Source organism: Symphalangus syndactylus, chromosome 10 (genome assembly GCF_028878055.3).
Source record: "Symphalangus syndactylus isolate Jambi chromosome 10, NHGRI_mSymSyn1-v2.1_pri, whole genome shotgun sequence".
Taxonomy (NCBI): Eukaryota; Metazoa; Chordata; class Mammalia; order Primates; family Hylobatidae; genus Symphalangus; species Symphalangus syndactylus.
The window spans coordinates 124,560,689-124,570,984 of record NC_072432.2 but is presented as its reverse complement, the minus strand read 5'-3'; the positions used below and the strand labels follow the sequence as shown (position 1 = coordinate 124,570,984).

At 38.7% G+C, this 10,296-nt stretch overlaps 1 long non-coding RNA gene across 1 annotated transcript in view; it reads right to left on the bottom strand.

Annotated features, from left to right (window-relative positions):
* Nucleotides 1–9,035: 9,035 nt before the first annotated feature.
* LOC129491806 (uncharacterized) overlaps nt 9,036–10,296 on the bottom strand; it is a 69,786-nt gene continuing 68,525 nt past the window's right edge. Inside the window, exon 3 of the long non-coding RNA XR_008660619.2 lies at nt 9,036–9,300. This is a non-coding gene — a long non-coding RNA (uncharacterized lncRNA). The remainder of the gene's footprint in view (nt 9,301–10,296) is intronic.

Below are 10,296 nucleotides of genomic sequence, written 5' to 3'. Positions count from 1 at the left end.
AGATGCTGATGAGGATGTGGAGACAGACAAATGTGCAACAGGTATATGAAAAGATGCTCAAGATCAATAATATCAATATATATATGTATATGTATACACACACACACATACTGTATCCATTGCATGGTTTCACAGGCCTGCCACATATAATTTAAGCCATCTTTTCTCATTCAATGTTTTTCTTCCTGTAAAACTTATTAAGGCAACTTAGTGACAAAACGTAATGTTGTATTTACACTTCTATACAGAAACAACAAAGAGCTGAATATATGGTTTTACTTGGATATAATTTTAAAGCACAATGTGCTAAATTTAAAATCAAGAAGATTTATAATAATATGCTCAGTAAAAAAATGGAATATATACAATGCAGTATTGTTCAGCCATAAAAAGAATAAAATTCTGTCATTTGCAGCAACATGCATTGATCGGGAGGACATTATGTTAAATGAAATAACCCAGGCACAGAAAGGCAAATATCAATTGTTCTCATACATACGTGGGAGTTAAAAATGCTGATCTCATGAAGCTAGAGAGCAGAATGATAGACCAGAAGCTGGAAAAAATTGGGAAAGGGGACGCGAAAAGCGGTTGATGAAAGGGTACAAAAAAATACATTTAGAAGGACAGGTTCTAGTGTTGGATAGCACAAAAGGATGACTATGCTTAATAATTTATTGTATATTTGAGAATAGTTAGAAGAGAAAATTTGGAATGTTTCCAATACAAAAAAATGATAAACGTTTAAGGTGATGGATATCCTGATTTGGTCATTACACATTGCATGCATGTATGAAAATATCACATGTGCCCAATAAACACACATAATTATTATGTATCAATTTCAAAAAAAAAAAATTTGGTTTAGAGATGGGTTGGCTTGGTATGTGTGTGCAGGCAGGAAATGGATGAAAGCTATATCACAGACTGACATTGAGGCGGCCCTTAGCAACAGTGACAGGGAGAAATCCTGTCAATAGGTAGAGCTATGGCAGTGCATGTGGTGAGCTCTTTAGGTAGAAAAGGAAGTGTCCTGTAGTTAGAATGTGCATGGGTTCATGAGCAATGGCAAATGGCTTGACTGAGAGGTTAAGGGGTAGGAAAAAATAAAATTGAAAGGACAGAAAAATATGGTCTGAGGTAGAGGGATTTGCATGGACTATAGGAATGGGACGGAAATATAAAGATTTTTGTATCAAATGTTAACATGTACCAGAAAGCACCTACCATGGAAGAGGCACGAAATAACAAGCTAGACAATACGAGCTGGCCAGTTCACATCAGCAAGTCTTTCTCATTAGCCTCCCTAGTGCTAGCACAACACTCACATAAATAAAATGGCTATATTTTCAGGGGTAGAAGTTTTGCATAGGATCAACAGAATAGCCCTCCACTTACTGAGGCTGATAAGTGACTGGTCCAATCAAATATGCAATCTGCTAGAAACGGAGACCAATACAAATTCTCTGGAATGGCACCATCTCTACAGGAGACCAAACAGTCCCTTGGTGATTGGACCTTTCATCCTGGAAGAAGCAGTAATTCATTTTTATAGGAATAGACACATGTTCTAGGTATGGGTTTGGCTTTTCTGCCCATAGCACTTCAGCCAGCACCACTACTTGAAGACTTACAGAGGTTTGATTCACTGGTGTGGGATCCTACATGATAGAGCATCAGATCAAGAGATTCACATTAAATAAAGGAGGTTGAAGAGTGGATATCTGGTGCCTGACCACTGGATCGCTGATTTGTATCCACATACCACACAAACCAAAATTTGCTGGTCTGAGGGAGCAATGGAATGGCCTGTTGAAGGCACAGCTGAAGTGCCAGCTTGAAGATGACATTGTCAATGTGGGGCTATAACCTCCCAAATACACTGTACCCCCTAAATCAATGATCTTTATATGGTATTGTATCCCAGGTGCTTGAATACATGGATCCAGGAACTGACATATGGAAGCAAGAGTGGTCCCACTTATCACCACTCACAGTGACCACTTGGGAAATTTGTGCTTCTCATACCTGCAACTCTTGGAGCTGCATGGCTTGAAGTGCAAGCCAAAGAGGAAATGCTTCCACCAGGAAACATAGGAAAATTCTAGTTGTAATATAAGCTTTGGCTGACACCTGGGCATTTCAGTTTCCTTATAGCAAGTGACCAGCTTAAAATAAAAACGGTCACCATCTTGGCGGTAGCAATTAACCCCGAAAGAAAGTAGGGATTCTTATATACAATGGGGGGAAGGAAGAAATATGTTTGGCACCCATGTGGTCTATTTTTCTAGGTCTGATGATAAATGGACAAGTGCAGCTATGGCTTGAAGAGGACAGAGTGGCCAGGAGCTCAGGATGGTCACCACCATGCCACTGGGAAGCCACCAAGAACAGCAGATGATGAGGAAAATCTAAAGTGGATAGTGAAGAAGGGAGATGATAAATATCATTTGAGACCTTGCAAATAGCTGTTTCTGCAAGGGTACCAGTTTATCCTATCAACCTTATTCTTACAAGATTCCGCCAGCAAAAGAAACCTATTAAGATCCTAGAAGACTGATTTTCAGTATGTATATGAAGATGTATATCTGAGTGGTATAAGCAGTAGACTGGATTACTCATTGGTATTCTCCAATATGTCCCTTTAAGAATGAAGGTCTTATTTTACCAGCTTCTGGAAGTGCTGACAGCTGTCAGCCCTTAGCTGTCGGCCCTTAGCTGTCAGCCCTCTTTGTTAAGTGTCCTGGCTGAAAAGCGCATCCTTGCTCAAGGTCATGGCTTCTCCCTGGGTGCAGCAAATAAAGACTGATCTCAGAGTTATAAAGGACTGACCCCTTTGCCCCAACTCATGACAATCCCCAAGAGCCATCCAGTCTCAGACTTTCCTCTGGGATTATCTATGACTTTGATTAGACTGCATCACAGCCCACTTTTCCCCTCTTCCCAATTCTGCTCCCTCCTCTTCCATTCTATAAGTACTGTTTCCAAGATAATTACCTAATAAGATTCCTGCTCATTAATCTTTATGTCATTTCAGGAAACTCAGTCTATGAAACCATTGATAGCTTCATGTCAAGCAAATTTATGCTCTGAACCAAAAATCAAGAGACTCTTGTTCTAGTCATGTGTTTGCTTTTAATGTGTTGATTTCCCCCAAGCAAGTCAATAAACTACACGACCTTTATTTTTAATCATCACATTTATGAGAAAGGAAAGAAATTGCTGTGGTTCTTAGTCTAGGACTAAGAACCAGAATACCTATACTTAAGTTCCTGAGTGGCTGTTAATTGGTTTTGTGACCTTGAGAATAACAATCCAAGCCTTTTGTCCTGTCTCTAAAATAAGAAGTAGACTAAATGAGTTTTAATGCTCTTTCCAGCTCTAATAGCCTGTGGGTCTAAATATATAAATCCCACAATCATTATTTCTGTAACATAGCATTTAAGATGGCATTTTCCATTTTATGAATAACCTTGTTGTCAAGAAAAAAAATTTTTTAAGTCCTGATGCTCATCTCTGACTTCATTCTTTCTCATCTCATTGTTCTTTCCTTGACATTTTTAAATCCTCCTTAGATATGTTCCTTCTTTTTTTCTATTCCTAGAAAGATGTGCAAATAATGGGGGAACAACATGAGTATCAGCACTGACATACAACTGTTAGTTAGCCTAATCTTAAACACTTCTTGTTTTCTGCTCTTTTCCCTTTTTTTTACCATCTCTATTGCATTGTGGGGATTTTCTACCTTGGTCTTTTTTTCCTATATTCATCAAGCGTTTCCTACTAGAGCTCTTCCTAAATATTGTCAAGTTTCACCAAATTCTTTCCTTCTACTAATACCCTTTCTCAACTACCTTCCTGCTCCACTCCACTCAATTTGCTCCCCTTTCTGGTCATTATCATAGAGGTTGCCTCAAACTAGTCCTTTTCCTTTCCTATCTCTACTCTCATCTAAATGATCCCACACGTTTTCACAAAGAAGACAAGAGATGTCAACACATTGCAACAGGAGCAATTAGAAATGGGCTTGACGGCTGGCTTGTGTCATTCTGGACATCTGAGGAGGAGCCAAAATTAGAAATGAGCTGAGTCTGTTTATGGCTTAGTGCTGCCAGAGGAGTTTTCTCAGTTAGTTCTCCAAGGCTATATTTTCTGAGTCATCTTTCACAGCTCGCAGGCCAAAACTCATAACTCATATGCTGTGTGCTCCATCAAGACACAGATAATGTCAGAAAGTGGTTACTCTCCAAAGGAAGATCTTTACTCATGTCCTGACGGACAGCCCACAGAGTCTGTGAAATGAAGGGCATATCGCTCACCTGTAACAAAGTTGCAGTGAAAATCTAAACCATACGGGTGCCTCACAATAAAAGTTAACTCATCTTCTCATTCTCATCTCTCCAAACCAATGATGTACTTAAAAATGAACCATGTTAAAAAGACACATATATTGGCATGGTTCACAGACTCCAAGCTATGTGAAACAGTGACTTCATGGAAGAATGGGAAAGTGAGAAACCATGGGATCCCTCGGTTAATATCTCCCAGGCTTGTTACCTTCTGGAGGTTTACTTTTTATTGTTCCATGAATGTCAAAGATAGTGGTGTTGTTGGTGTTGTTTTCAAATCTTGCCACTAAATTGCACTGAATCAGTGGGAGGCTAAAACCCAACTCTTTTAAGCTAACACGATTTTGAGGTTTCTTCTTTCTATGACCCTCTAAATGCCAAAGTTGTCAGCTGCCTCCCTAGTGTTAATTATTATTAACTATACCCTATTCCCAATGCCTGGGTCTTAGATGGCTTTACAATAAAAACATTTGCCGGTCCTCAACGCATGAGGTCACTAAACCAAGCGATAATTGTTTTCTTTCTGTCTTCCCCTCTTCCTTTCTTCATTTCTTTCTTTGGTTTAAGGAATAGCTTATAATTGCAAAGGCTGTAATAACGGCGTCACCAGAGATGGTTACTATATTAGTCCATTTTCATACCATTATGAAGAAATACCCAAGACTGAGTAATTTATAAAGAAAAAGAGGCTTAATGGACTCACAGTTCTACATGGCTGGGGAGGCCTCACAGTCATGGCAGAAAACAAAGGAGCAACAAAGGCACATCTTAGATGGTGGCAGGCAAGAGAATGAGTGCAGGGAAACTACCCTTTATAAAACCATAAGATCTCATGAGACTTATTCACTATCAAAGAGAACACCTGGGAAAAACCTACCCCCATGATTCAATTACCTCCCACCAGGTCCCTCCCACAACACCTAGGGACTATGAAAGCTACAATTCAAGATGAGATTTGGGCGGGGACACAGCCAAACCATATCAGTTACTAATTATAGGATTTTGACTAAGCAAGGGTGGGGCCTAGGAGCTTATTGATACACATAAATCACAGCCCATTCCACCTACTCTATTGTCCAATTGAGCTCCAAATACTGACATGAAGCTGGGGATGCTACATTAATGCCACAGTTGATGCTAACAAAAAAATAAGGATGCTGGCTACGAAATTTCTTGGAGAGAAGGAAATATTTACTGTCTGCATCAAAGTTTTTGTATTCTTTAAATATTGCTCCCCAAGCCTGCTGACTTTGTAAGAGAAAACAGGTTGGACAGTCTGTTTCTCACATTCAAGGCTCTCAAAACAAATCAAGATGGGAACAGTAGCGCCATCAATGGATGTTGGTAAGCAGTAACTAATAAAAGCCAGGATAAAACACCTGGCACGTGGAGGGTGCTGGGTTAATCACCATCAACCTAAAGTTAATACATATTGGCTGCAATGTTGATTTAAATGACAGGATAGGCGTCACATTACAACCATCTTTTCAAAATTTGTACTCTACTTCTTCAATGTATTTTGACCACAGTATGTAATATAAGGTGTTAGAAAAGTTTACATTTATTACTTGTTGAAATATTTTGGACTCTCAGCTATATTAAAAATATGCTGTCTGCAAAAACAAAGATGATGGGTGGACCAACATGTTCCTTAACACTACCAGCATAATATGTTCCCAGCTCTGCAAGGGGAAATGATTGCAATTCCTTCAACTACTGAGAAGAAACTGGTTAAGGGAGCATCACTATGGGTACACCAAATGATGTTAACAAGCTCCTTCACTCCACCATCCACCCTAACTCTCTGGAAATGCACTGTGCTATTAACCATGTGAGAGGCATGTTTAAGAAAAAATTGATGACAGCACATCATATCCTAGAAAATTGAGAGCTATAACATTTCCAAGCACCATGTTCGCATGAGAAATAATCATAAGGTGCCCCCTTTTGACATCATTTATGTTTTATGCCTTACCCAACAATGATATAGTTGAGGGATTAGAGTTTCTTTTTAAAAATTGTTGCCTGGGTGTGATGGGTCACACCTGTAATCTCAAGACTTTGGGAGGCTGAGACAGGAGGGTTGCTTGAGGCTAGGAGTTTGAGACCAACCTGGGCAACATAGTGAGACCTGTCTCTACAAAAAGTAAATTAGTCAGGCACAGTGGCACATGCCAATTATCCAAGTTACTCAGGAGGCTGAAGCAGAAGGAAGGATTGAGCTCAGGAGGTCAAGGCTGCAGTGGGCCATGATGACATCACTGCACTTCAGCCTGGGTGATAGAGCAAGACCCTATCTCAAAAATAATAAATACATACATACATACATACATACATACAAATTTGTCAGCCAGGTGCAGTGGCTCACGCCTGTAATACCGTCACTTTGGGAGGCCAAGGCGGGTGGATCACCTGAGGTCAGGAGTTCGAGACCAGCCTGGCCAACATGGTGAAATATAAAATTAATAATAAAAATTAATACAAAAATTAGCTGGGCATGGTGGCAGGCACCTATAATCCCAGCTACTCGGGAGGCTGAGGCAGGAGAATCACTTGAACCCAGGAGGCAGAGGTTGCAGTAAGCCAAGATCACGCCACTGCACTCCAGTCTGGGCAACAAGAGCAAAACTCCGTCACAAAAAAAAATAAAAAATTGTCAGCAACCCAACATGCTATGGCATAACAGCTGTAATAATAAATCATTGCATTGATATATTTGTATAAGGCATTAGAGTTTCAAACGCCTACAAATGTATTCTTCTTCAATTAAATACTCTCAATATCTTTTAAGATCTTACAAACAAAAGATCTCACACACAAAAATACAACATCAAACGAAGCATTATTAGCTCCAACCAGAAAATGATGAAAAGTAAGGCAGGGGATGTTAAGTAACATTCCAAGGTCACAAGCTGACAGATTCGAGAAAAGGTTAGCAAGAAACAACAGACAGAAATATTACCAAGACGGTAAAGGTCAGATGCTGAATAACTCAATTACCAGAAATAAGGAATATATAAAGGAAAAATTTTAAGCCTCTACTAACTCAGAAGCCTCAATGCTGTTAACCACTTCAACAACTCCACCCCACCAAACATTTGAAATTAAACCCCTAATTTTACTTTTTTAAATTTTTTTTCTTCTTTTTCTATTAGAAATATAAGTGAATAAAGAAATTACCTAATCTGATCATCATAGATAAGGATTCCATACCTTTGTTGTATTGCTGACACCTTTGGCCAACTGTTAAGGTCTGTGGACCACTCCTCAGATGAGTGTTTGAATGTATGAAAAAAAATACGTAGGATTACAAAAGACACGAATTGCACTGAAGTGCAATTATAAAAGTATCCAGAAAAATGTGATTTAATGATGTCTTTCTATATGAATGCATTAAGTAACAAACTCTAGCTGCATGTCTAATAACTACTATAATTTTCAAAAATAGTGATAAAGCATAAATGATGTTTCAAGATATCCGCAACAACTGTGATATTATATAAAAATATCAGTGTTTTCTACTGCTGACAAGGTCAGAGACACTCTTAATACTACTGTGGTTTGTGCCAACATATGTAATTGAAGAAATGGCTAAATTTCAGTTAGTAGTTAATTATTTAAAAGATGGAATTTTACCGCTTGCGTTCTATCCAAGGGCCTCTTGTGGGTCCATGGACCCTATATCAAAAACTCCTGCCATATAACAAGGAAAGGATAGGAACATTCAGAATGCACATAAACTATTCATCGTAGCCTGAATTAGGATAAGGTTTCATCAGCCCAGACAAGAACACTGTCTTGAGCTTCTCTTACAATTCCCCACATCGCCTAGAACAATGTTTGATAAATAGCCGTCAGGTGCTCAGGAATACTTGTCTTTGGACTCATGGCTGGCCATACCTCATGGCTGAGTCCCCCGGCAGGGTCTCCCTTCCTGAGCTGACTTCTGTCCCTCCTGGTGATGGGTGGACCCTCCTTAACAAAACAAGCGTGTGGCCTTCACGCGCCAAAAGAGTAAGAATGAAACAGCCCCTTATCTCCATTGGCAGGTGGAAAAATTACAATAGCAAAATGGGAACAAAACAAATTAAAAACATACCAGAGAGAATGTTTCATTTAATATAGTTTCTACTTGACAAATTATTTCTCCTCCTAGTGGAACGCTTTATTTTATATGACACTAAATGGCAAGAATAAATCAAAAGCATTGTTTAGTTGGGGTAAGGAAAGAAATAAACTTGAATGAATTTAAACTCTAAGTCAAAATGGTGCAGATACCTCTGACAAATTGCACTGATTTTTCTCTCAATGGTTTCATTATGCAAATTATGTTATTTGTTTTCTAGCTTTGCCCAAAATAAATGATGGTGCCAGATTAAAAGCAAATCATATCTTTATCAAGGATCTCAACAATGTGACTTAAAGTATTACAAAATGTACCATGTGCTGGCCGTTTTTATATCACCCATTGATCATTTAATTTCAAATGTTGATGTGACAATGTAATATCATCACTTCAGTTGTTTTTTAATAAAGATCCTGTATGTAGAGCAGTATCATGGAAAATTAGAGCTTATAGTAAGAAGAACAAAATGGCTGCAATTTTTCTAGTCTTCCTGCCATATAACTTATTTCTTATTTTGTACCAATATGTTTACATTTCCTATTATGCCTCCACAATAACAGTAGAAAAAAAGGCCAAGTATTTCTGAATTAATGAAATAGCAAAATGAGGCATACTAAAATAAATTGTTCTCTGGATCAGATTTGTTCTGTGGTGACATGTCTTTTCCAGGCCAGGAGAAACCATTTCCCAGTCCAATTATTTCCCTTGGATTGTCCCTCAATTCTCAGTTTTGTTTCCTTATATCTCTGCTTAGCATCTTCTCAGTGTGGGCACCACAAGACTTTTTCTTTCATGCCTCCCTGGCTTCTGCTCATGACTTTGTTCCTAGAGCAATCACACAGAAAGCAGCATGAAATAAACAATCTAAAACAATGATTCTAAACAATAAATCTAAAACAATGATTCAAGCAAGTTGAGAATCATTTGCTTTAACTCTGGTAGTCAAGTAAATATCAAAAACATATGAAAAATAAAGGAGAGAAATAGTTAAAATTCAGCAAATCTATTAACTTTTTTTCCCTCTAAGGATTGGGAAAAGACTCTAATTGATTTAGCAGTAGAAGGGTTCATATTTAGATTATTTACATCATTTTACTAGTAAAATCTTCATTCTCAGTGATCTCTATACCCTGACTCACCAGTAAAGTGTCTTCCTGAGCCAGAAAACTATAGGGTTTTTTAGAAATCATAGCTATACTGCAGCCAGACAAAAAAAATAGACAGGAGAATAATGTTTTAGAACATTGGCTATGAGCACTAACAGGCAGTTATACCATCTTGATCTATTTACTGTTCAGTTCAAATCAATAACATTTATTGAGCCTTTGTGATGTGCAAGGCTTTTGAAACCACTGGCAATGGCTGTGCATAGGTCATGAGTAGAAGGAGTGATGATCTTTATCCTATGGACTATAGTAAGATGTTTAAGCAAGGAAATGACCTGGCCCTGTTACAGTAGTCAGTCAGGCAGACATAACCAGAGCAGGTGAGGGTTCCCCCAGCCACCAGGAATGTCAGGCAACTATGAAGTGATGGCCTGGTGGTGGCTAAACTGCCTCTCTAAAATAATAATTGGTCACAACTGGCGCCAAGGAAAGGCAGTCTCCCAATAGAGAGAAAAAGTATGAAACTCGTGATCAGCAGCTTCCCAATAAGATCTCAGGAGTTGGGCAAGTGGGCTCAAGCATGTACACTAAAAGGTAAAAATGGTAAGTTTAACTGGTAGATGACCTCCTAGGAACATTAGTCTGGTAAAGGAAGAATGCCTCAAGTGAGCATGTGCACCACACCAGTACATACACTGCATGCTCCCCTCCCAAT